General features: G+C 43.7%; 1 protein-coding gene across 7 annotated transcripts in view; it reads left to right on the top strand.

Moving 5' to 3' along the window:
• Positions 1–25,727, top strand: part of PTPN2 (protein tyrosine phosphatase non-receptor type 2) — a 111,526-nt gene that overhangs the window by 10,495 nt on the left and 75,304 nt on the right. The window contains exon 2 of one of the 7 annotated variants that reach the window (XM_089305377.1): positions 23,692–23,841. The exons of the other annotated variants lie outside the window; for them this stretch is intronic. The gene's annotated coding sequence lies outside the window, so the exon portion shown is untranslated. The remainder of the gene's footprint in view (positions 1–23,691; positions 23,842–25,727) is intronic. 7 annotated transcript variants of the gene reach the window in all.

Raw genomic sequence — 25,727 nt, 5'->3', positions numbered from 1 at the left:
CTTGAGGCTATTAAAACAGTATCTGAGATCCATGGATAAGACTTCAGGAGGGATTTGCAAACTTCTTGAAACTGCATGTGTGGATTCAGGTAATTTGTCTGTCTGTCTGTCTTTCTTTCTTTCTTTTTTTGTTTGTTTTTATTTGACAGGTAGAGTTATAGACAGTGAGAGAGAGACAGAGAGAAAGGTCTTCCTTCCATTGGTTCACTCCCCTAATGGCTGCTATGGCCTGCACTGTGCCGATCCGAAGCCAGGAGCCTGGGTGCTTCCTCCCAGTCTCCCATGCGGGTGCAGGGACCTAAGCACTTGGGCCATTCTCCACTGCCCTCCCGGACCACAGCAGAGAGCTGGACTGGAAGAGGAGCAACTGGGACTAGTACCCGGTGCCCCAACCGGGACTAGAACCTGGGTGCCGGCGCTGCAGGTGGAGGATTAGCCAAGTGAGCCACAGCTGGCAGTTTTTCGGTTTTTAAAAAATATTTATTTATTTGAAATAGTTAGAGAGTGAGTGAGATCTTCATCCTCTGGTTCACTTCCCATATGGCCGCAATGGGAAGCCAGGGCGTTAACCTGCTGCACTGCAGTGCTGGCCCTGAGACAGGAGTTTCATCTGGGTCTCCTACATGGGGCCCAAGCACTTAAGTCATCTTCCACTGCTTTTCCGAGGCTATTAGTAGGGAGCTGGATTGAAAATGGACCAGCCGGGACAGGAACTGGTGCCCATATGGGATGCTGGGGTTGTAGGTGGCGGCTTAACCCATCAGTAACTTTTATTTAATGTGATACAGGAGTACTAATGGGTCAAGAAATTGTTTTTCAACAGTGAAATACTGGCTTTTAAAAATCATAGATGACTTTAGACACCTTTAAAATAAAACCTGTGTATGAAATGTCCACATACATAAAATTTTGCTAAATTTAGCGTGAGATTTCCAAGGGTTTACAAGCTGCCCCCCAAAAAGGACTGCTGGGCTTAATGATCCTCCAGAAAAGGAGTGCTGATCAAGAAGCCTACTTAAAATTAAAAGCTTTTATCTGGATTTCTGGCATCTTTTTCCAATGTAATAATGTGATAGGTTCCTGTGTAGTTTTTTAAAATATAGTCTTCTGATTCCTTTCAAATTCTAGTATGTTCGATTTAATATGCCTTTGTTCTATAAGTTTTATTTGGTATACGACACTGATCATTTATAATCTTATTTAAAACTACTTTCATTTCTCTGAGAAAATCTCATACTGCATCCTTTTGTGTCTTCTTTATTTGAACAGTTTTATACTCTGAAAGTTTTCAATTCCGCTTTTCAGTTTACTTTGTAGTGCTTCCAGGAATTCTTTTGGTGGATTGAGGTAAGGGTGTATGACTTCCAGAGTGTGTGGCACTCTGTTCCTAGTAAAGGAGCAGTTATGTGGGGGTAATGGTGGAAAATTGCAGTTGCTCCTTGATGGTGAGAACTGCTTCTGCTCTGAGTTGTATTTTAGCAAGTGAAGCTACAAAACATAGACTCAAATTTTGAATCAAAACAATTTAAAAAAAAGTCCATCACTGTAGCTTAATTATCATTGTCAAGGTGAGATAATTATATCAGATAATATTTTAGTGTTCAATACCTAGCTTTGTTCTATATGTAGTGTACAGAAAACTTTTATATCCTTGCAATGTTGAGTATTTTCCCTAAGTGATATGATGGAGCAACAAATAAGAACTTAGGAAATCAGAAAAGAGTAATCTTCTGTTAATTATGTGAGAAAAAGGACTTTAAGATAATCCCAAATTGGTAGTGAGCTTCTACTTACAAGATAGTGTACCTGAACTTATTTGTTTATACTTTGGGCCCCTAAGTGAATCTTAAATTATGTAGTGAAATATGAATTTTCTTTCATGAATCAAGTGTTTGTCCATATTCTTTATATAAAGATACTGCTGAAGAACACAGTGAAATAGGAAGTATGTTGTGTACTTACTTGGAAAACTCATGATTTTTGTTCAGTCTTATCTGTGGCCCTTAACATGCCTGTCATTCTATCATACTTTGAGGTGCTCTGTTTTAGAAAGAGAGTTTAAGAATAAAATAGCTCAGGGCCAGCGCTGTCACGCAGTGGGTTAACGCCCTGGACTGAAATGCTGACATCCCATATGGGCGCTGGTTCGAGACCTGGCTGTTCCACTTCTGATACAGCTCTCTACTATGGCCTGGGAAAGCAGTAGAAGGTGGCTCAAGTCCTTGGGCCCCTGCACCCACGTGGGAGACCCAGAAGAAGCTCTGGCTCCTGGCTTCAGATCGGCACAGCTCCATCCGTTGCGGCAAACTGGGGAGTGAACCATCGGATGGAAGACATCTCTCTCTCTGCCTCTCCTCTCTGTGTAACTGATTTTCAAATAAATAAATAAATAAACTTTTTTTTTTTAAAAAAAAAAGAATAAAAAAGCTCATCTTGACTGAGCTACTCCTGTGTGTTAAGCATGTCCTCCATGGATTATCTGACAGGTAGTTAAAACCTGAGAAAACTTGAGGCTGAGCTTTTTCCAGTTTAGACTATAGTTGAGTAATAGATCCAGGTAGGAACCTGGGACTTAACTTTAGAAGCTGTATTTTTTTTTTTTTAAGATTATTTATTTATTTGAAAGAGTTACAGAGAGGCAGAGGCAGAGGCAGAGGCAGAGAGAGAGTCTTCCATCCACTGGTTCACTCTCCAGATGGCTACATCAGCTGGAGCTGCGCCAATCTGAAGCCAAGAGCCAAGAGCTTCTTCTGGGTCTCCCATGCAGGTGCAGGGGCCCAAGGACTTTGGCCATCTTCTGCTGCTTTCCCAGGCCATAGCACAGAAAGTGGAGCAGCTGGGACTTGAACTAGCACTTATATGGAATGCGCAGCCAGGACTTGAACTGGTGCCCACATGGGATGCTGGCACTGCAGTCAGCAGCTTTACTGTGCTATACCACAGCACCAGTCCCTGTGATAAAGGCATCTTTACTGGTGTCTTTAATTTCTAGGTTGAACACCTGCCCCTTACCATGGTTATAATTTGCAGTTATGTTCTTGTTTTTATTCTTGTTATATATATATATATATATATATATATATATATATGTTTTATATATATATATAAAACAACTTGCCATTTTAGCAATTTTCAAGTATTTGTACTTTAAAATGTCATTGATTCTATTTACAATCTTGTGCAACTACCATCACTATTTATTTCCAAACCCTTTCATACCCCAAACAGAAACTCTGTACCCATGAAGCAATAACTTCCTATCCTCTCCTCCTCCTAGCCCTGGTGATCTCTACTTTTTTGTATCTGTGAATTTGCCTATCCTGGGAACCTCTATAAGTAGAATTATGTAAAATTGGTCTTTTCTGTGTCTGACTTCGTTTCACATATTTTCAAGGTTCATCCATGTTGTAGCATGTACCAGAACCACATTCCCTTTTATTGCAGCATAATATTCCACAGTCTAGATGTAGACATTTTGTTTATCCATTTGTTTATTGATGGACTTTTGGTTGTTTTGCTTTTTGGCTGTCTGAAAAAGTGCTGCAGTGAGCATTGATGTACAAGAATCTGTTTGAGTACTTTTTTTTTTAAACACATGTACTATCTTCTAATGCTATAGGCCTTTTTTTTTTTTTTTTTAAAGATTCATTCATTTATTTGAAAGTCAGAGTTACACAGAGGAGAGGCAGAGAGAGAGGGGTGGGGGGGAGGTCCTCCATCTGCTGGTTCACTCCCCAGTTGGCCGTACCAGCTCGAGCTGCGCCGATCTGAAGCCAGGAACCAGGAGCCTCCTCCAGGTCTCCCATGTGGGTACAGGGGCCCAAGCACTTGGGCCATCCTCCACTGCTCTCCCAGGCCACAGTAGAGAGCTGGATTGGAAGTGGAGCAGCCAGGACCTGAACCGACGCCCACACAGGATGCCGCCACAGCGCCAGCCCCTTGAGTACTTGTTTTCAAATCTGTTAAGTATAGACCTAGATGTGGAATTGCTAGATAATATAACTTTTTTAATTTTTTCTTTATTTTACTTGAAAGGCAGAATTATAGAGAAGGGAGGAGAGACAGAGAGAGAGAGAGGGCGAGAGACAGACATCTCTTCCATCTTCTGGTTCATTCCTCGAAGGTCACTATGGCCAGGACTGGGCCAGGCCGAAGCCAGGATCCTGGAGCTTCTTCTGGGTCTCCCACATAGGTTCAGGGACCTAAGCGCTTGGGCCATCTTCTGCTGTTTTCCCAGGCACATCAGCAGGGAGCTGGATTGGAAGTAGAACAGTTGGATCTCGAACTGGTGCCCATATGGGATGCCAGTGTTGTAGGTGGAAGCTTAACTGTTACGCCTCAGCACAAGTTTCCATTTTGCATTCTTACCATCAGTTTATGTTTCTGATTTCTCTGCATTCTCACTTACAGTTTTTTTTTTTTTTAAACATTATTACAGTAATACTAGTAAGTGTGAAATGGTATCTTTGGCTTAAATTTGCATTTTGCTTATGGCTATGGATGTTGAACTACGTAACTTTACCCAAGCTGTTTTGTGTGCTTGACCCCTTCTTTCTCTGCTTGCTCATGTGGCATACTGCTGCTCATTCTTTAAGTCTATTCATGTACTGTGTTCTTCATGCCCTTAGGCAAAATCCTCCTCCTGTGTTCCCTTTATGTGTGAACATGTTTTTCTTTTTCTTTTTTTAAGATTTATTTATTTATTTGAAATGCTGATTTACGGAAAGGGAGAGGCAGAGGCACACACACACACACACACACACAGATCTTCCTTCTGATGTTTCAGTCTCCAGATGGCTGCAGTGGTCAGGGCTGGACCAGGCTGAAGCTAGGAGCCGGGAGCATCCTGCAGGTCTCCCTCGTGGGTACAGGGGCCCAAGCACTTGGGCCGTCTCCTGCTGCTTTCCCAGTCACATTAGCCTGGAACTGGGTTGGAAGTGGAGCAGCTGGGACACACACTGGCACCCGTATGGGATGCCAGTGCTGCAGGCTGTGGCTTTACCTGCTATGCCAAAGAGCCGGCCTCCATGCTTTTCTTATGTTTTTTAGACTGGCTCCATGGTAGCCTCAAGGAAGATTTTGAGATCCCGAGTTTTAAAAAAGAAAAGGTAAGTTGTTAGACACAATTGTACAATTAGCAGTAAAAATGGACAGCAAGAAAGGAGGCAGGAAACTGTGACAAACTCTATAATCCTATTCATTAGAAGGTTTGTGGTTATTCTGGTGGTGTCTTCATTCATTACTGAAATAAACTAACAATCTTAGGAGATTATTTGATGCTTGGAGAGGATCCACTCACATATCTGAGGCTTGGGGGATTTTTTTTTTTTTTTTTTTTTTGACAGGCAGAGTGGACAGTGAGAGAGAGAGACAGAGAGAAAGGTCTTCCTTTTGCCGTTGGTTCACCCTCCAATGGCCACCGCGGCCGGAGCGCTGCGGCCGGCGCACCGCGCTGGTCCGATGGCAGGAGCCAGGAGCCAGGTGCTTTTCCTGGTCTCCCATGGGGTGCAGGGCCCAAGCACCTGGGCCATCCTCCACTGCACTCCCTGGCCACAGCAGAGGGCTGGCCTGGAAGAGGGGCAACCGGGACAGAATCCGGCGCCCCGACCGGGACTAGAACCCGGTGTGCCGGCGCCGCTAGGCGGAGGATTAGCCTAGTGAGCCGCGGCGCCGGCCGGGGGATTTTTTTATTTTTTATTTTTATTTTTTGACAGGAAGAGTGGACAGTGAGAGAGAGAGACAGAGAGAAAGGTCTTCCTTTGCCGTTGGTTCACCCTCCAATGGCCGCTGCGGCCGGCGCGCCGCGCTGATCTGATGGCAGGAGCCAGGTACTTATCCTATTCTCCCATGGGGTGCAGGGCCCAAGGACTTGGGCCATCCTCTACTGGACTCCCTGGCCACAGCAGAGAGCTGGCCTGGAAGAGGGGCAACCGGGACAGAATCCGGTGCCCCGACCGGGACTAGAACCCGGTGTGCGGGCGCCGCAAGGCGGAGGATTAGCCTAGTGAGCTGTGGCGCCGGCCTGGGATGAATATCTTAACAATTAAGATGCTGGCATTAACTGGCAGTCGCTGTGGCATAGCGAGTAAAGCCACCTCCTGCAGTACTGGAATCTCATATGGGCGCTGGTTTAAGTCCTGGCTGCTCCACTTCTGATTCAGCTTTCTGCTAGCCTGGGAAAGCAGTAGAAGCACCTGCATGGGAGACCCGGAAGAAGCTCCTGGTTCCTGGCTTCGAATTGGCCCAGCTCCGGCTGTTGCTGCCATCTGGGGAGTGAACCAGCAGATGGAAGACACCTCTTTCTCTCACTTTCTCTCTTTCTCTGCCTCTTTGTAACTCTACTTTTCAGATAAATAAATAAAACTTAAAAAAATATGCTGGTGTTTGGCACACTGGTTAAGATGCTGCTTGGAATGCCTGTATCTCATATCAGAGTACCTCTGAGTGCTGGCTCCAGATCCTGATTCCAGCTTCCTGCTTCCTGCTAATGTGTACTCTGGAAGCCAAGCAAGTGGTTGGGTCTCTGCCACACACATGGGATACTTGGATTGAGTTCCCAGCTCTGGGTTTCAGCATGGCTCAGCCCCAGCCATTATGGGCATTTGGCAAATGATGAGGCAGGTGTGAGCACATTCGTATCCATTCTCATACCCCCCCCCCCCATATTAAAAAAAAACAGAGAAAATGGTAATTTACTTTCCCAACATGAGAAAAGCAGATTGTTTGGCTAAAATAAACTGAGAATAATGAAGAATTCTTAAGGCTACAACACACTATTTTTAAAAAAACTTAATGCCAACTAGTGGAGTAGATACTGCATAATACCAGGTTGGCTTGAGAAAAACCTCTCAAAACTCCAGAGAAAAATGTAAAAAATAGGTATTAGGAGATATTACTTAGAACGCATGTAGATGGCAAATCCATGTGATGGCAAATCCATGTGATGGCAGTTCCTGCAAGAAAACTAAAGAGTGAAGTGAGGCAGTAGCCAGTGAAATAGGAGAGGATATCTCTGAGCTGTAAAGACCTTGGATCTCAAGAGCAAAGGAAACCACAAAATCTTAAACAAAAATATATATATATTTTTAAAAAGCATAAAAAACCTATGTGCATCCCCATAAATTTTCTGGGTATTTTGGTTAAAAAAACCCTGCAAAGTAGAAAAGTAAGCTCCTTTAGAGAGGAACAAAGCAGATTAGCATCAGACATTGAAAACAGAAAAAGGCCAACCAAGTGCAGAGGGAAGAGCAACAGGTATAGAAACTAAGTTTGGGCAGGAACACCAAGTAAAATGTAGAGTTAACTCTAGGTAATTGATTATAGTTGTAAGCCTTACTGAAAATATTAAGAAATTTTTTTAAAGACTTATTTTATTTATTTGAAAGGCATAGTTAGAGAGAGATCTTCCGTCCACTGGTTCACTCTCTAAATGGCCACAACGTCTCGGGGCTGGGGAAGCCAGGAGCTTCTTCTGTATCTACTATATAGGTGCAGGGGCCCAATGATTTGTGCCATCCTCCAGTGCCTTCCCAGGCATGTTAGCAGGGAGCTAGATTAGAACTGGAGCAGCTGGAACTTGAACTGGAACCTATATGGGATGCCGGTGCCGCAGGTGGTTTAATTGGCTAAGTCACGATGCCAGCCCCAAGGAAAACTTTTTAATTAGTTGAGAAATTGGAAAAGAAAAAGTTAATCCAAAGTTCTTGATTTAAAAAAAAATATTTATTTATTTGAAAGGCAGATTTAATGGAGAGGCAGAGAGAGAGAGAGACTCTTCCATTTGCTGGTTCACTCCCCAGATGGCTGCAACAGCTGGAGCTGCACCAGTCCAAAGCCAGGAGCCAGGAGTTTCTCCTGGGTCTCCCATGTGGGTGCAGGGGCCCAAGGACATGAGCCATCTTCTGCTGCTTTCCCAGACCATAGCAGAGGCTGGATCAGAAGTGGAGCAGCTGGGTCTCGAACTGGTGCCCATATGGGAAGCTGGCTTTACCTACTATGTCACAGTGTCGGCCCCAGTTCTTGATTATTTGAAGATAAAACAGGGTATTAGACTGCAAGAAGCATTACAGGTTTTACTAATAGGGCTGTTTTTAAATAAGTAGGAAAATATGTCAAGCATTCTTTTAATAATTTAATACTAGTACTCACTAGAATAAACTGGTAATTTCTAAGTTAATGGAGAAAGAGGAACAAAGAAAATTTGATTAATACAGCAAAAAGCAGGGGAAAAAGAAAATAAGGAAGCATGATATAAAAAAGTTTAACCACTCTTGAGTGAAAGAAATAATACTGCTGTTAGAGACTGTAGAAAACAAAGAAATGATAGTATATCTAAACATACAGGATTTGGCTAAAGTCTTTAAAAACGAGGGGAAAAGTGTAAAAACCCAAGATTTTATTCAGGCTAGGAAGGTTACAATAAAATGAGCCTGAGCTTTAGAAGGAAGGGGTGAAGAAAAACCAAAGGCATAAATAAATGTGTTAGTGTCTCCTCTTTACCCTCTGCAGTTAGGTTAATTTGACCTCAGTTATAGATCTCAAATTCTAATGTATTATAAACATATATAATCTAGAAATAGAATATAAAACATCATTTCAAAGTTAATTCTAATTTTATAAAGATGGCCAGTGTAAGGGAATGTAACAATGTAATTCATTATAATTGATTAAAGGAGAAAAACATGTTCACATTGACACCAATTAAAATAGTGATAGAAATTTTTAAATACTTAACTAGTCAGTTTAACAAGAAGTACGTAGAATTTATTACAAACAACTCCACTGAGTGACAAGGAAGATTTAAAATACATGGAGAGACAAGCCCAGCTCCTGATGAAAGTGTTGGTATTGTGAAGATAACAGTTGTCTCTAGATTGACACGTATGTATAATGAACTTATAAAAATGTCAGTCTAAAGAAAGTTTAAATTTATGCTTATTTTAAAAGAATAAGCAGTTCTTGGGGCCTGTGCTGTGGCGTAGTAGGCTAAGCCTCCACCTGCAGCACTGGCATCCTATATGGGTGCTGGTTTGTGTCTTAGTGCTCCTCTTATGATCCAGCTCTCTGCTTATGGCCTGGGAAAGCAGTGGAAGATGGCCCAAGTGGTTGGGCACCTTGCAGCAGTGTAGGAGACCTGGAAGAAGCCACTGGCTGCTGGCTTTGGATTGCCCCAGCTCCAGCCATTGCATCCATTTGGAGAGTGAACCAGTGAATGGCAGACCTTTCTCTCTGTCTTCTCTCTGTAATTCTGCCTCTCAAATAAATAAATAGAATCTTAAAAAAAAAAAAAAGTAAGCAGTTCAGAAAAATGAAGACAGTATTTGAGGACAATAAGATATGACTTCATCCAAAGGGACAAATACGATGTTCTCCCTGATCTGTGAGAACTAACAGAGCATCTAAAACAAAATCTGTAGAAGAGAAATTGACACTTTGAGAAGGGCTGACTTGAGCTGCCCTTATCTTGATTGTTGAGGAACAGTTTCGGTATTTTTTTTTCTTCTTCTTACTATTTGTTGAACTCTTTACTTAACATAGAGTTAATCATGTGTGTGTAAAGTCAATTGAGGATGATCTCAGTAAAAAATAAGAGTGGGAATAAGAGAGGGAGGAATAAGTTTGTAACTGTAAAGCTGTATAGTTCTGCATACGTTCCTACAGACTTACCTCTAAGGGTGCAGTTTAAAAACTTGTCTTGAGACTCCAAATCCAATAACTATATTCCTAAAGTTGTACTTACGAAATTTGTATTCCTCAAAAAAAATTTTTTTTTAAAGATTTATTTATTTATTTGAAAGTCAGAGTTACACACAGAGGAAAGACAGAGAAAGAGAGATCTTCTGTCTGATGGTTTACTCCACAGTTGACCACAACGGCCAAATTTGTGCTGATTCGAAGCCAGGAGCCGGGAGCTTCCTCTAGGTGTTCCCGTACGGGTGCAGGGGCCCAAGGACTTGGGCCATCTTCCACTGCCTTCCCAGGCCATAGCAGAGAGCTGGATTGGAAGTGGAGGAGCCAGATCTCAAACCCACGTCTATATGGGATTCTGGCACTGCAGGCAGTGGCTTTACATGCTATGCCACAGTGCTGCCCTAAAATTTGGGCCATACTCTACTACTTTCCCAGGCCACAGCAGAGAGCTGGATCGGAAGTGGAGCAGCTCATATTGGATGTTGGCGCTTCAGGCCAGGGTGTTATCCTGCTGCCCCACAGCGCTGGCTCCATAAATAAATTTTTAAAAAAGATATGACTTGCAAAAAAAAAATTGAGAAGCAGAGACAGACTGAAAGATCACTTTTATGTGCAGCTTCACTCCCCAAATACCTGCAACATTCTTTTTTGTTTGTTTGCTTTTTAAGATTTATTTATTTATTTGAAAGAGTTACACAGAGAGAGGAGAGGCAGAGAGAGAGAGAGAGAGAGAGAGAGAGAAAGAGGTCTTCCATCTGCTGGTTCACTCCCCAATTGGCCACAACGGCAGGATCTGTGCTGATCCAGAGCCAGGAGGCAGGAGCTCCTTCCAGGTCTGCCACGCAGGTGCAGGGGCCCAAGAATCTGGACCATCTTCTGTTGTCTTCCCAGGCCATAGCAGAGAGCTGGATCAGAAGTGGAGCAGCCGGGACTTGAACTGGCGTCCACATGGGATTCCAGCACTGCAGGCGGAGGCTTTACCCACTAAGCCATAGCACCAGCCCTGCAACATCCTGTTTTAAAGTATTATTTATTTAGGGCCTGGCACTGTGGTGTAGTGGGTGAAGCTGCTGCCTGTGGTGCTGGCATCCCATGTGGGCATTGGTTCGAGTCCCAGATACTCCACTTCTGATCCAGCTCCTTTCTAATTCACCTGGGGAAGCAGTGGAAGATGGCCCAAGTCCTTGGGCCCCTGCACCCATGTGGGAGAAGCTCTTTCTTTGGGTTGGCACAGCCCTGACTGTTCTGGCCGTTTGGGAAGTGAACCAGAAGATGGAAGATCGATCGATCTCTCTTTCTCTCTCTCTCAAGTAAATAAATAAAGCTCTCAAGCAAATAAATAAAGACTTATTTATTTGAAAGAATTGCAGAGAAAAATCTTCCATCCTTTTGTTTACTCTCTAAATGTCTGTGATGGCTGGAGCTGAGGCAGTCTGAAGCCAGCAGCTTCTTCTGGGTCTCCCACATGAGTGCAGAGGCCCAAGTATTTGGGCCATTTTCCATTGCTCTCCCAGGTGCATTAGCAGGGAGCGGGATCACAAGTGGAGCATCCTGGACTCGCACTGGTGCCCATTTGGGATGCTGGCATTGCAGGTGGAAGCTTTACCCGCTATACCATAACACCGGCCCCCACCTGCAACGTTCTGAATTAGGCTGGGCTGAAGCTGGGAACTGGGATCTCAATCCTGGTCTCCCATGTGGGTGACAGGAATTCAATTACTGGAGCATTACTGCTGTCTTCCCTGATCTGTGTTGGCAGGAACCTGGAGTTGAGCCTTAACCGTCTTTTGAACCCAAGTACTGGAGTATGGTACTTGGATGTTTCAACAGGCATCTTAACTGCTAGACTTACTGCCTGCTTCAAGAATCAGTATTTGATAGTTGCTGCGGCCTGAATGTGTATGATCACTGCAAATTCATAGTTGAAACCCAGATCTCCAGTGAAATTCTATTAAGAGATAGGGCTTTGAGGAGATGATTGTGTCATGAGTGCTCTGGCCTTATGGGTGGGTTTGTTACCCCTATAAAATAGGATGGATGGGGCCGACGCTGTGGCGCAGCGGGTTAACACCCTGACCTGAAGCGCCCGCATCCCATATGGGCTCCGGTTCGAGTCTGGGCTGCTCCACTTCCAATCCAGCTCTCTACTATGGCCTGGGAAAGCAGTAGAAGACGGCCCAAGTCCTTGGGTCCCTGCACCCGCATGGGAGACCTGGAAGAAGCTCCTGGCTCCTGGCTTCGGATCAGCACAGCTCCAGCGGTATGTGGCCAATTAGGGAGTGAACCAGTGGAAGACCTCTCTCTCTATCTCTGCCTCTCCTCTCTCTGTGTAACTCTTTCAAATAAATAAATAATTCTTAAAAAAAAAAAAGAGGATGGAAGAAGCCAGTTCTTTCTCATCATTTGCTAAGTGAGGATGCATCAGGAAGGTTTAGTCTTTTAGATAGAGAGTAAACTCAGACACTGAATCTGCTGGTGCCTTAATTTTGGATTTCCCAGTTTCCAGAACTGAACAATGAATTTATGTTATTTATAAATTGCCCAATTTAAGGTATTTTGTTATAGCAGCCTGGGTGGATTAATGACAGTGGTCATTACACATGATGGTGGAGGGGATGGTGTTGTGGTACAGCAGGTTAAGCTGCCACTTGTGACACTGGCGTCACATATCAGCGTGTCTGTTTAAGGCTCTGCTGCTTGGCTTCTGACACACCTCCCTGCTAATATGTCTGGAAAGGCAGTGGAAGATGGGCCAAGTACCTGAGCCCTTACCACCCATGTGGGAGATGAGGATGGAGTTCCTGACTCCTGGCTCAAACTGGCCCAGACCTGGATGTTATTGTGGCCATTTGAGGAGTAAACCAGCAGATGGAAGATCTCTGTCTCCTCTTTCTCTCTGTTGCTCTTTCAAATAAATAAGAAAGTCTTTTAAAAAAAGAAGGGAGCAGGCCGATGTTGTGCCGAGTGATTAAGATGTTGTTAAGACACCTGCTTTTTTTTTTTTTTTTTTTTTTTTTTTTTGGACAGGCAGAGTGGACAGTGAGAGAGAGAGACAGAGAGAAAGGTCTTCCTTTGCCGTTGGTTCACCCTCCAATGGCCGCCGTGGCCGGCGGCCGGCGCTGATCCGATGGCAGGAGCCAGGTACTTATCCTGGTCTCCCATGGGGTGCAGGGCCCAAGCACTTGGGCCATCCTGGCCCACTACACTCCCGGGCCACAGCAGAGAGCTGGCCTGGAAGAGGGGCAACCGGGACAGAATCCAGCGCCCCGACCGAGACTAGAACCCTGTGTGCTGGCGCCGCAAGGCGGAGGATTAGCCTAGTGAGCCGCGGTGCTGGCCAAGACACCTGCATTTTTGATTCTAGCTTCCTGTTGATGCACACCCTGCATTGGAGAAGTGGTGGCTCCCTGCTACCCACATGAGAAACCTGGATTAATTTCCTGGCTCCTTGCTTTGTCCTTGGCTCAGTCTTGGCTATCACAGTCATTTAGAGAGTGAGCCAACTCTCCTGTTTGTCTCTGCCTCTAAAAAAAAAAAAAAAAGATATATTGACAGGAAAAAAAGAACGATATGTATGATATTTTAAGAGATTAAATTCGGTATATAAACAGTATGCTAAAGTAGGCCTGTGTTTATAAAAATTAAAATTAAAATACAGCAGTCCCCTTTATTTGTGGCTTTGCTTTCTTTGATTTCAGTTATGGGCAACTGCAGCCCAATTACATTAAATAGAAAATTCTAGTAGTAATTCACAAATTTAAAGTTATACACTGATCTAATTATTGTGATGAAATCTTGTTTTGTTCACACCACTACATCTGCCCAGGATATAATTGATCTATTTGTCTAACACATCCATGCTGTATACGCTACCTGCCCACTAGACAGTACATATTTTGGTTATAAGATGTACTCTCCGGATGTTATAATGATTGTGTTCATATAAACCTTATTTAGCTTAATTATGGTCCCAAAGCAAAAGAATTGTGATGCTGGCAATTTGCATATGCCAAAGAACAGTTGTAAAGTGCTTCCCTGAAGTGTAAAGGTGAAAGTTGTTGTATTTCATAAGGAAAGAAAAAAAATTGTATGCTGCAGTTGCTAAGATCTGTGGTAAGCTTTCTATCTGTGAAATTGTGCTGGTTTTGTTGTCACACCTCAAAGTGCAAAACGAACAACCACAATGTGTGAGCAGTGCTTAGGATGGAAAAGACTTTATAGACTTTGGTGCTATTTGCAGTTTTATTAATCCACCAGGGGACTTGGAACATGTCCTCCCATGGATAAGGGGGGATTACTGTATATATTTATATCAACTCATCCACAAAATGAAAAGTCCAGAAAATTTAGATTATCTCTGAATTGTGTGGTAGTAGACTCTTTTTGATGATCTACATAGTACTGACATTGAATATAAATTTATTGAAAGGCAAATTATACAAATCTATTTTCTCTCCAAACAAATCATGGATAAAAACTCAAAGCATTTTGTGGTCACTTGTACAGCGATAAAGAGCTGTATTTACTTGGATAATTTGTGAGATTTTAATTGTTAAAGCACAATAAATTGGGGCCAGTGCTGTGGCATAGTAGGTTAAACCTCTGCCTGTGGCACCAGCATCTCATATGGGAGTCAGTTTGAGTCCTGGCTGCTCTACTTCCAATCCAGCTCCCAACTCATGGCCTGAGAAAGTGGTGGAAGATGGCCCAAGTGCTTGGGCCCCTGCACCCATGTGGGCAACCTGGAAGAAGCTCCTGTCTCCTGGCTTTGGATCGGCCTAGCTCTGGCTGTTGTAGCCATTTGGGGAATGAACCAGAGGATAGAAGATCTCTCTCTCCATCTCTCTCTCTCTCTCCATCTCTCTCTCTCTCTCCCCCTCTGTAACTCTGCCTCTGAAATAAATAAATAAATCTTTAAAAAAAAGCCACAATAAATTAATGTGTGTGATTGATTACTAATAAAAGGGTTAACTGATGTTCAGTATATTGTTTTAGAAGACAAATATATAATGTATTTTAGAAATATTTCTATTAAAATTTAAATATTCTGTACTTTAAGAAGTACAAAGTTATCTGAGAATTTTATTTTTCAGAAAGTACCTGATAAGGCTAGATTAAGTGAAATCTTAGCCCATTAGAATTAACAGGATTTTAAAGGGAATGTTCAGTTGCTTAGGAGACTTAACATTTTCTTTTTCTTTTTTTTTTTGACAGGCAGAGTGGACAGTGAGAGAGAGAGACAGAGAGAAAGGTCTTCCTTTACGTTGGTTCACCCTCCAATGGCCGCTGCGGCCGGCGCACTGCGCTGATTCGAAGCCAGGAGCCAGGTACTTATCCTGGTCTCCCATGGGGTGCAGGGCCCAAGCACTTGGGCCATCCTGGCCCACTACACTCCCTGGCCACAGCAGAGAGCTGGCCTGGAAGAGGGGCAACCGGGACAGAATCCGGCGCCCCGACCAGGACTAGAACCCGGTGTGCCGGTGCCGCAGGCAGAGGATTAGCCTATTAAGCTGCAGCACCGGCTGAGACTTAAGATTTTCATAGACACATCCATTTACGACCATGTATACTTTAATGACAATTTTTTTTCCTTGAAGAGTTTGTAATTCAGCTAGATTTCCTTTAGTTCAAATTAATGGAGTTAATTTTTTTTTTAAAGAGTTACAGAGAGAGAGAGAGAGAGAGAGATCTTTCATCTTTCATTCCCCAAATGGCCACAATGGCCGGAGCTGAGCTGAGCTGAAGCCAGGAGCTTCTTCTGGGTCTCCCACATGAGTGCAGGGTCCCAAGCACTTGGGCCATCTGCTGCTTTCCCAGTTGCATCAGCAGGGAGCTGGATCAGAAGTGGAGCAGCCAGGACTCCAACTAGAGTCTATACAGGATGCTGGTGCCACAGGCCATGGCTTTAACTGGCTACGCCACAGCGTCGGCCCTACAAAGTTAATTTTAAGAGCTGTCACCAGAAGAAGGAAATACATGTACATACAAATATGTGTGTGTGTGTGTGTGTGTGTGTGTGTGTGTATTTTTGACTTTACATTGAGGAATTTCATATTGTCTAATTTTTAAATTTTATTTTCACTTTTTTATTTGAAAGGCAGAGAGAGAGCTTCCCTCCTCACTGGGCCAGGACAAAGCCAGGAGCCTGGAACTCAACCCAAGTCTCCTATGTGGGTGACAGGGACCCAAGTATTTGAACCATTACCTGCCTCCCTGGGTAGATATTAGCAGGAAGCTGGATTGGAAGAGGAGGAGCTAGGATTTAAACCAGACCTTCGAATATGAAATGAGATCATCCCAAGTGATGTCTTAGGTACTGTGCGAAATGTCCATCCCTGTCTTAATCTTAAAAAATGCATAGCTTAGGGGCTGGCACTGTGGTGTAGGGGATAAAGCCACTGCCTGCAGTGCCGGCATCCCATATGGGCACCAGTTAGATAAGGGTGCTCTACTCCCTATCCAGTTCTCTACTGTGGCCTGGGAAAGCAGTGAAAGATGGCCCAAGTCCCTGGGCCCCTGCACCCATGTGGGAGACCTGGAATAAGACCTGGAAGAAGCTCCTGGCTCCTGGCTTTGGATCGGCACAGCTCTGGCTATTGCGACCACCTGGGGAATGAACCAGCAGATGGAAGACCTCTCTCTTTCTCTGCCTCTGCCTCTGCCTCTCTGTAACTCTGCCTTTCAAGTAAGTAAATTTTTTTAAAAAAATGCATAGCTTAAAATTTTTTTTTTTTTAATTTGAGAGACCCAACACATACACTCACTATCATTCACACTCAGACAACCCTCATCTTGCTTATTCACTCCCCAAATGCCTGCAGTGGCTGGGTCAAACCAGAGCCAGGAGCCTAGAACACAGTGCAGGTCTCCCACATGAGACAGGAACCCACTCACTTGAACCAACATTGCTGCCTCCCGAGAGTCAGGAGCTAGTGCCAGGTGCTTTGATGTGGGACACCGGCATCCTGACTGCTAGGCTAAGCTAAATGCCTGCTTCCTAGGTTTTATTTTATTTTGAGAGGCAGAGGGAGAGTGAGTGAGCAAGCGAGCTGCCATCCGTTGGTTCACTTGCCAGTGCCTGCAAGATACTGAAGCTGGGAGCCAGGAACTCAATCTAGGTCTTCCATATGGATGGCAGGGACCCAACCATTTGAACCATTGTCTTCTGCCTCTAAGGTCTGTATTGGCAGGAAGCTGGAACTGGCCCCTGGAGCCAGAAATAAAACCTGAAGTATCTGATATGAGATGCAGATCTCTTTACCATCAGGCTAAACACTTGTCACAGTATGTTCTCTTCTGTGTCTGCCTTCTTATCGTTGACCGCATGTCTGTGAAATTCATTCCTATTGCCGCATGAAGCAGAATTTTTTTCAAGTTGCATAATATTCCCTTAAATGACTATTATATAATTCATGTTTGTGCACAATTGAAATTTTTTTCCTTCAGGTTTTGGTATTATGAATACAAATCTATAGATATGTGTCTTGTGTGGGTAGACTAAAGCACTCTTTTTTTCTTTTGGAAATAAATACCCATGAGTATAATTGCTGGATCATAGAGTAAACATGTTTAGCTTTAATACTGAGCATTTTTGGTTTTGTTTTGTTTTGTTTTTTAAATACTCGAGGCTTCTAATAAGAAAAAAAATAACACTCATGAGACAGATCTTCCTGGATCAGTTTCTTTAAAGGTCATAGCAACAAGTTTTTTTTTTTTTTTCAATGTCTGCTTAAACAGGACTTTCTGAATTCTGTGACCCTCATGAAAGAATTCTGTTACCATCTGATTTGTTGCTCATGAAAGAATTATTTTGCCATCTGGTTTGTTGGAATAAAAAATTGAAATTATAGTGATGGCTTTATGTGAAGTTCACTTTGGAATTTCTTAAACCTAAGTCCTGAGATTTTTGAGAATTCTTACATTCTTAAATAGTATAAATTAGGCACAGTCATTACTTACAAAATGAAGAATGAGTTTATAAAAAGTAAATCTCTTATTCCTGCATTTCAGCCCACCATTATTTGAGCATAGCAAAACTATTTCTATAATAAAATCAGTTTGGCTAGTTATTTGAAGTATATGAAAATAAATTTCAAGGATGTTTGAATATATTTAAATTTTTTTTTATTTGAGAGACAGCAGGTTCCCATCTGCTTGTTCATTCCCTGGATCCCTGTGATAGCCAGGACTGGGCTGGGACTGGTGCCAGGAACTGGGAACATAATTTAAGTATCCTGCATGGGTGACAGGAATCCAGTTATTTTAAACCTTCACTGCTGGCTCCCGGGGTCCACATTGGCAGAAAGATGGGATCAGGAGCTAGAGCTGGGAATCGAACCCAGGTGCTCCATTGTAGGACAAAGCTGTCTTAATTGGTGGGCTTAAACACCTGCTCCCATGGGAGGTATTAAATATTACATATATTAAAAAATTAAGTGAAATAATTGAAGAAAGTATTTATGTTGAAAGTAAATATTTCAGAATTTAAAATTATAATCTTTTGCCTGGAGATAAGCTATAAGGACATTGGTTGGAGTTTTTTTTTGACAGGCAGAGTGGACAGTGAGACAAAGAGAAAGGTCTTCCTTTGCCGTTGGTTCACCCTCCAATGGCTGCCGCGGCCGGTGCGCTGCGGCTGGCGCACCGCGCTGATCCGAAGCCAGGAGCCAGGAGCCAGGAGCTTTTCCTGATCTCCCATGGGGTGCAGGGCCCAAGGACTTGGGCCATCCTCCACTGCACTCCCGGGCTGCCACAGCAGAGAGCTGGCCTGGAAGAGGGGCAACCGCGACTAGAACTCGGTGTGCTGGTGCCGCAGGCGGAGGATTAGCCTATTAGAGCCGCGGCGCCAGCCTGGAGTTTAATAATGTTCTGAAAATTAGATTTTTTTGGGAAAATGAGGAGGTGGACAATCAATATAGGAATCTATGTGTATATAAACTTTATTTTTTTAAAAAGATTTATTTATTTATTTATTTGAAAGAGTTACACACGAGAAGGAGAGGCAGAGAGAGGTCTTCCATCCGCTGGTTTACTCCCCAGTTGGCCACATTGGCTAGAGCTGCACCGATCCAAAGCCAGGAGCCAGGAGCCAGGAGCTTCCTCCGGGGCTTCCTACGTGCATGCAGGGGCCCAAGGACCTGGGCCATCTTCTGCCACTTCCCCAGGCCATACCAGAGAACTGGATCAGAAGTGGAGCTGCCAGGACTTGAACCAGTGACCATATGGGATGCTGGCACTGCAGACTGCGGCTTCACCCGCTATGTAAACTTTAAATATAGTTGTGAAGCTATGTGGTGTTTTTTTTTGTTTGTTTGTTTGTTTGTTTTTTTTTTTTTACCAAATAGCACAGAATGGCTCAGTTTTATTTACCAATTTATTATTTCTCTGTTTATATTCCTTCCAAAAGACTGTGAGTTTATGCTGCTGTTGACGTGAGGGCCTATTTTTTTTTTTTTAATGGTGGCATGAAAATCATTTGGAATTATTTAACCAATCCTCTCTGTGATTAGCCATTTGGGTTATTTTTAGCCTCCCAACATTGTAAGCAACTCTGAAAGATACATTTATGTTTTCATTGCTTACACTTTGTTAAGTTTATTTTTAAAATTTTATTATTTGAAAGGCAGACAGAGAGCTCCCATTTGCTTGTGTGCTCCCCAGATGCCGGCTATCGCTGGGGCTGGGCCAGGAGGAAACCAGAAGCTGAGAACTCAGTCTGGGTGACCCAGGTACATGGTAGAGACCCAGCTACGTGAGCCATCATTTGTTGTCTCCCAAGGTGCACATTATCAGGAAGCTGGAATCAGGAACAGAGCCAGAACTCGAACCAAGGCACACTGAGACAAAAAACTGGCATCGCAAGTGACATCTTAATCACTGTGTGGAATGTTCACCCCAGAACTGCTTATACTTTGGATCATTGACATTTAAAAAGAATCAACTAGTGACTCAATTTTTTCTTGCTTTTTTTGAGTAAAAAATCATATTAAAAAGAAATTCGACTTCTAATTTTTACTTAACTTTTACTTTAAAACAAAGATCCTTGCCATTTAAATTTAGTTGTAATTAAAGGTATGGTTTGGCATTAGAATATAGAGTGGTGGTTCTTGCCTGGGTGTTGGTAGAGGTATGTTTATAGATTTTACTGTCTAGGGACATTTGACAATGTCTGGGGGAGATTTTTGTTACCACAATGTGGGAGGGAGGAGGTGGTAGAGGCAAGGGTGCTCTTGCTAAACACCCTGCAGTTAGTTCATAGACCTCCCCCGCAGCAAGGGATTGTCCAACCCCAATTGTAAGTACCAAATGTGAGAACCCTGGATTAGTGGGTTTTACTGCTGACCAGAAACATTCTTGAGGTTGTATTTAGGGCTACTGTTCATGGGTTCTTTCTGCTACAAAACTAGATAGTTTCAGCACCAGAACATCAGTAGAACTGGTTTTGCCATATATGATAGCTCTGGGGAATAACTCAGCTGTCTGCCATCTCAGCCCCATTTTGAGAGACACTGTATTTTAATGCGTATACAAAATGCTTATGAAATTATTTGTCTCTTGAGTATTCCTGAAAATGTCTCATCAGTGTCAGATGTAGTTATGGTTGAGATTTGATTATGCCTTGTGTTTAAGTTACAGACGTGATGTAGCTACATGGGAAAGAAAATCAAAATAGCCCACTTAACGAATAGGATTTATGTTTCTTGTATGATGAGAATTCTGGAAATAGGGAGTTCTGGGCTGTTACTAGGGCTCCATGATTTCACCCATAACCTAGGCCCTCTATTTCTGTTTAAGCTTCCTTGGAATGTGCTTTTTATCATGTCACAGAATGGCTCCTGCCTAGTCCCATTCCCCCTGCCCCCCAATGAGGACAAGATTCCTACAACCAACCCATGACTGCTTATTACCATTTTCCAGACTGTGTCCCTTAGGACCGTTCTTAGCCCTAAGGGATATTGGGAAATAGAGATTTTTAGTTGAGTTCATTGTAAATTAGAAAATAAAATCAGAAACCCTCAGGAAGAAAGAAGGGTTATTAGAATAGGCAGCTGGTGTGCATCTCTGGGAGTTGCTTTTTAAAGCATTGAGGATTCTTACCTTCCTAAATTCACTGAAATAAAGGTATGGAGAACAGTGGTAACATTGGAAGTTTCAGAGAATTGGACTTACTACAAGAGTTCCTTTAATTGACCAAAAAGAAATTTATTTGTGTTAGGAATGTATTTCTTCTTCTTTTTTTAAAGATTTATTTACTTGAAAGAGTTACGGAGAGATGGAGAGACAGAGAGAGACATCTTCCATTCACTGCTTCACTCCCCAGATGGCTGCAACGGCTAGGGCTGGAGCCAGGAATTTTTTGGGGCCTCCCATCTGATTGCAGGGGCCCAAGGACTTTGGCCATCTAACACTGCTTTCCCAGGCCATTATCAGGGAGCTGGATCAGAAGAGGAACGGCTAGGACTTGAACTGGCACCCATATGGAATGGGAGCACTGCAAACAGTGGCTTAACCCACTAAGCCACAGTGCTGGCCCCAGGGATGTATTTCTTAACCCCAAGACTTGGCTGTTCCATTGTGTTTTGTTTTCTTTTTTTCTTAAAGATTTTACTTGGGGGCCGACACCATGGCGCAGTAGGTTAATCCTCTACCTGCGGCACCGGCATCCCATATGGGCGCCAGTTTGTATCCCGACTGCTCCTCTTTCAATCCAGTTCTCTACTATGGCCTGGGACAGCAGTAGAAGATGGCCCAAATCTGTGGGCCCCTGCACCCACATGGGAGACCTGGAAGAAGCTCCTGGCTCCTGGCTTCGGATTGGAGCAGCTCTGGCCATTGCAGCCATTTGGGGAGTGAACCAACAAAAGGAAGACCTTTCTCTCTGTCTCTCCCTCTCACCGCTGTAACTCTGCCTCTCAAATAAATAAATAAAGTCTTAAAGATGGTCGAAATGGCTGGAGCTGTGCCAATCCAAAGCCAGGAGCCAGGAGCTTCTTCCGGGTCTCCCACGTGGGTGTAGAGGCCCAAGGACTTGGGCCATCTTCCACTGCTTTCCCAGGCCACAGCAGAGAGCTGGATCGGAAGCAGAGCAGCTGGGACTAGAACTGGTGCCCATATGGGATGCCTGCGCCTCAGGAGAAGGATTAACCTACTGTGCCACAGTGCCAGGCCCCTATTGTGTTTCATAACTTTTAAATCTCTTCTCTAAGCTGTACTTGGGACTTGTGTAGTGTACCCAAATAAGTGTGTTTCTGTGGGTTTCAAGATAGGAATTAGCAATTGACTGGTGGACCTAGCTGTAGGAAAGGGTGTGTGTGTGTGTATGAAGATAGGCTAGTCAGTGGAAAGAGGCTTGCCTTTGCCCATGATTTTAAGCATTCTCACACCTCTTTCCCCAAGCCAGTGCATTTTTTTTTTTTTTTTTTTTTTGGGCAGGCAGAGTGGACAGTGAGACAGTCAGAGAGAAAGGTCTTCCTTTGCCATTGGTTCACCCTCCAATGGCCACCGCGGCCAGCGCACCGCACTGATCCAAAACCAGGAGCCACATGCTTCTCCTGGTCTCCCATGGGGTGCAGGGCCCAAGGACTTGGGCAATCCTCCACTGCACTCCCGGGCCACAGCAGAGAGCTGGCCTGGAAGAGGGGCAACCGGGACAGAATCCGGCGCCCCGACCGGGACTAGAACCCAGTGTGCCAGCACCGCAGGCAGAGGATTAGCCTATTGAGCTGCGGCGCCGGCCCACAAGCCAGTGCATTTGTAATAGACTAATAATATAAATAGGTTTTTAAGAAATTCATTTACACAGCAAGAAAGACTATAAAATTTCTGAGAGTAAACCTCTATGTTAACCTAAAATACTTTTATGAAGAAAATTGCAAAATGAATTAAAATTTCATGAACTACAACACAAATGGGGAAAATAGCTGGGGAACAACTTGCTCTTCCAGATACACTGTTATAAAGCTATAGTGGGCCTGGCACTGTGGTGTAGCATCCCATTTGGGCACTGGTTCAAGTCCTAGCGGCTCCGCTTCCAGTTCAGCGTCTGCTGAAGCAAGTCCTTGGGCCCTTGCACCCACGTGGAAGCCTGGAAGAAGTACCTGGCTCCTGGCTTTGCATCATTCCAGCTCTAGCTGTTGCAGTCATTTGGGTAGTGAGCCAGGGGATGGAAGACCTCTCTTCTCTGCCTCTGGCCTCTCTGTAGCTCTGCTTTTCAAATAAATAAAATAAATCTTAAAAAAAAAAATAAAGCTATACTAACAAATTTGAAACTGTCAGACAGTAAATAAATCATTCTGTGAACTATAAGAGGACTTAGAGGGGTTCTCCACATTGTGGTGTAGCAGATTAAACCTCCACTTGCAATGCTGGCATCCTGTATCAGTGCCATTTTGCGACCTGGCTGCTCCACTGCCGATCCAGATCCCTGCTAATGTACCTGGGAAAGCAACAGAAGATGGCCAAGTGCTTGGACCCAGCCCATGTGGGAAAGCCGGAGGAAGCTCTGGGCTCTTGGCTTTGGCCTGGCCCAGCAGCAGCCATTTGGGACTGACCAAGCAGATGAAACATATTCTCTCTCTCTCTCTCTTCTCCTCATTCTGTACCTTTGCCTTTCAAATTAAGAAAGGGGGGGGGGGGGCTAGAAACAGACCCATGTGTGTATGAAAACCTGGTTTATGATAGAGCAAGTGTTACTGATACATGTGAAAATCCATAAATGGTATTAATTCAACTGTTGATTTGGAAGAAGTAAAATTGATGTTGCATATTATAAGCTAATAAGTGTCTTATATCTTCCAAAAAATTTTTTAAAGATAATTTTTTGAAAGGCAGAGAGAGAGAGAGAGAGAGAGAGAGAGAGAGATATCTTCCATCCCCAAATGGCTGCAATGGCCGGAATTGGTCCAGACCCAAGCTAGGCACCAGGAGCCAGGAGCTTCTTCAGGGTCTCCAATGTGGTGTAGGGGGCCCAAGCACTTGGGCCATTTTCTGTTGCTGTTCCAGGTGCATTAACAGGGAACCGGATTGGAAATGGAGCAGCCGAAACTTGAACTGGGATGCTGGCATCACAGGAAGCTGCTTAACCGAGTACGCCACAGCGCTGGCCCCACAGAAATATTTTTAGTGTTCCAGTCTCAGAAAAATTGAGTTCAGGTTAGAAACTTGTGCATCATGTTCTATCAATAAAGAACATTGGGGGAATAAAAAATTATAAAATATGGGAATCTTCAGGAAGTGTATATTATGAGAAAAAGTGTGGCTTTCAAAATATTTTGTACCAAAGTAAAATTACCTTTTAATACAGTTTTCTATGAGCTTTTAAAAGAATACTCATAACTATCAGATCAACCCAAAGAGAGCGGGAGGAAACAAAAACAAGGACAAAAATAATGATAGAAGATTACCAATGAAGTGAACAACTTCTTTTTGAAAAGACTAATGAAATAAAGATTTAAAATAATAAAACTATTCAATTGTGTTTTGGTTTGTGGTGTAATTGTAGCTTTAAGGCATCCTATTTATACTCCACAAAGTTTTTATTTATTTATTTTACGTAAAAGGCAGAGTTAGAGGTAGGGGGAGAGAGAGATCGATCTTCTATCTGCTTGTTCACTCGCCAGATGGCTGCAACAGCCAGGGCTGAGCCAGGCTGAATGAAGACAGGAGCCAGGAGCTTCATTGGGTCTCCCATGTGGATGCAGGGGCCCAAACACTTGGGTCATCCTGCACTGCTTTCCCAGGCACATTTTCAGGGAGCTTTATTGCAAATGGAGTAGCTGCTAAGGGATGCCAGCATTGCAAGTGATGGCCCACCACTGCACAACGCCAGCACCTAAAATCTTTATTTTTTTTTTTTCTCTTAAAATTTTATCTACTCTTCACTGTGCCTCAGGAAAAAAACTCATTAGGAACCAATTGAGTTAAAGGATTGAAAGTAGGTGGAAATTCAGCAAATATATACAGAGAATATTTTGACTGTTTACTGCTGAGTGTATATGGTAGATCCAAAGGAAGATACAAACTAGAAAAATAAGCCCTGATTTAGGGCTTGTTGAGAATTGGCAGACACAGGAGTAAGGAACCCCAAGGACATTCATTAAGAAATGCATTGAATTATTTATGCTTAATTTATAAAACTATCTGGTGCCTTTCATAAATTTTTTAAAAGATTTATTTATTTATTTGAAAGGAAGAGAGATCTTCATTTGCTGGTTTACTCCCCATATGGCCACAGTGGCCTGGGCTGGTCCATGCCAAAGCCAGGAGCCAGGAGCTTCTTCCTGTTCTCCCACAAACACATGGACCATCCTCTGCTGCTTTCCTAGGCCGTTAGCAGGGAGCTGGGTCAGTAGCGGAGTATCCAGGATTCGAACTAGTGTCCATATGGGATGCCAGCATTGCAGGCTGTGGCTTTACCTGCTATGCCACTATAAATTTTTTAAATTTCTTTTATTTTGAAGATTTTATTTATTCATTTGAGAGGTTGAGTTATAGAGAGATGGGGGGGAGAGATAGAGAAAAGTCTTCCATCTGCTGGTTCCCTCCCCAAATGGCTGCAAGGGCTGGAGCTGAATCAATCTGAAGCCAGGAGCCAGGAGCTTCTTCTGGGTCTCCCACTTAGGTACAGGGGCCCAAGAACTTGGGCCATCTTCTGCTGCTGTCCCAGGCCATATCAGAGAGCTGGATTGGAAGAGGAGCAGCTGATACTTGAACTGGCGCCCATATGGGAGGCCTGTGCTGCAGGTAGAGGCTTAGCCTGCTATGTCCCAGCACCAACCCCTAAAATTTCTTTTCTCTCTCTCTTTCTCTCTCTCTCTCTCTCTCTCCCCCTCTCTCCCTCCCTCCCTCCTTCCCTCCTTCCCTCTCCCTCCCTCCTGCTCCCTCTCTAGCTCCTGCTCCTGCTCCTGCTCCTGCTCCCACACACACACACACACACACACACAGTGAGAGCTCTTATTTGCTGATTCGCTCCTCAAATGTCTCTAGTATTTGAGATTGGGCCAGGCTGAAGCCAGAAGCTAGGAACTCAGTGCAGGTCT

This window comes from Oryctolagus cuniculus, chromosome 10 (genome assembly GCF_051225735.1).
Source record: "Oryctolagus cuniculus isolate XC-2025 breed Fujian yellow rabbit chromosome 10, ASM5122573v1, whole genome shotgun sequence".
Classification (NCBI taxonomy): Eukaryota; Metazoa; Chordata; class Mammalia; order Lagomorpha; family Leporidae; genus Oryctolagus; species Oryctolagus cuniculus.
The sequence above is the reverse complement of the archived record's forward strand: the minus strand, read 5'-3'. Positions and strand labels throughout refer to the sequence as shown.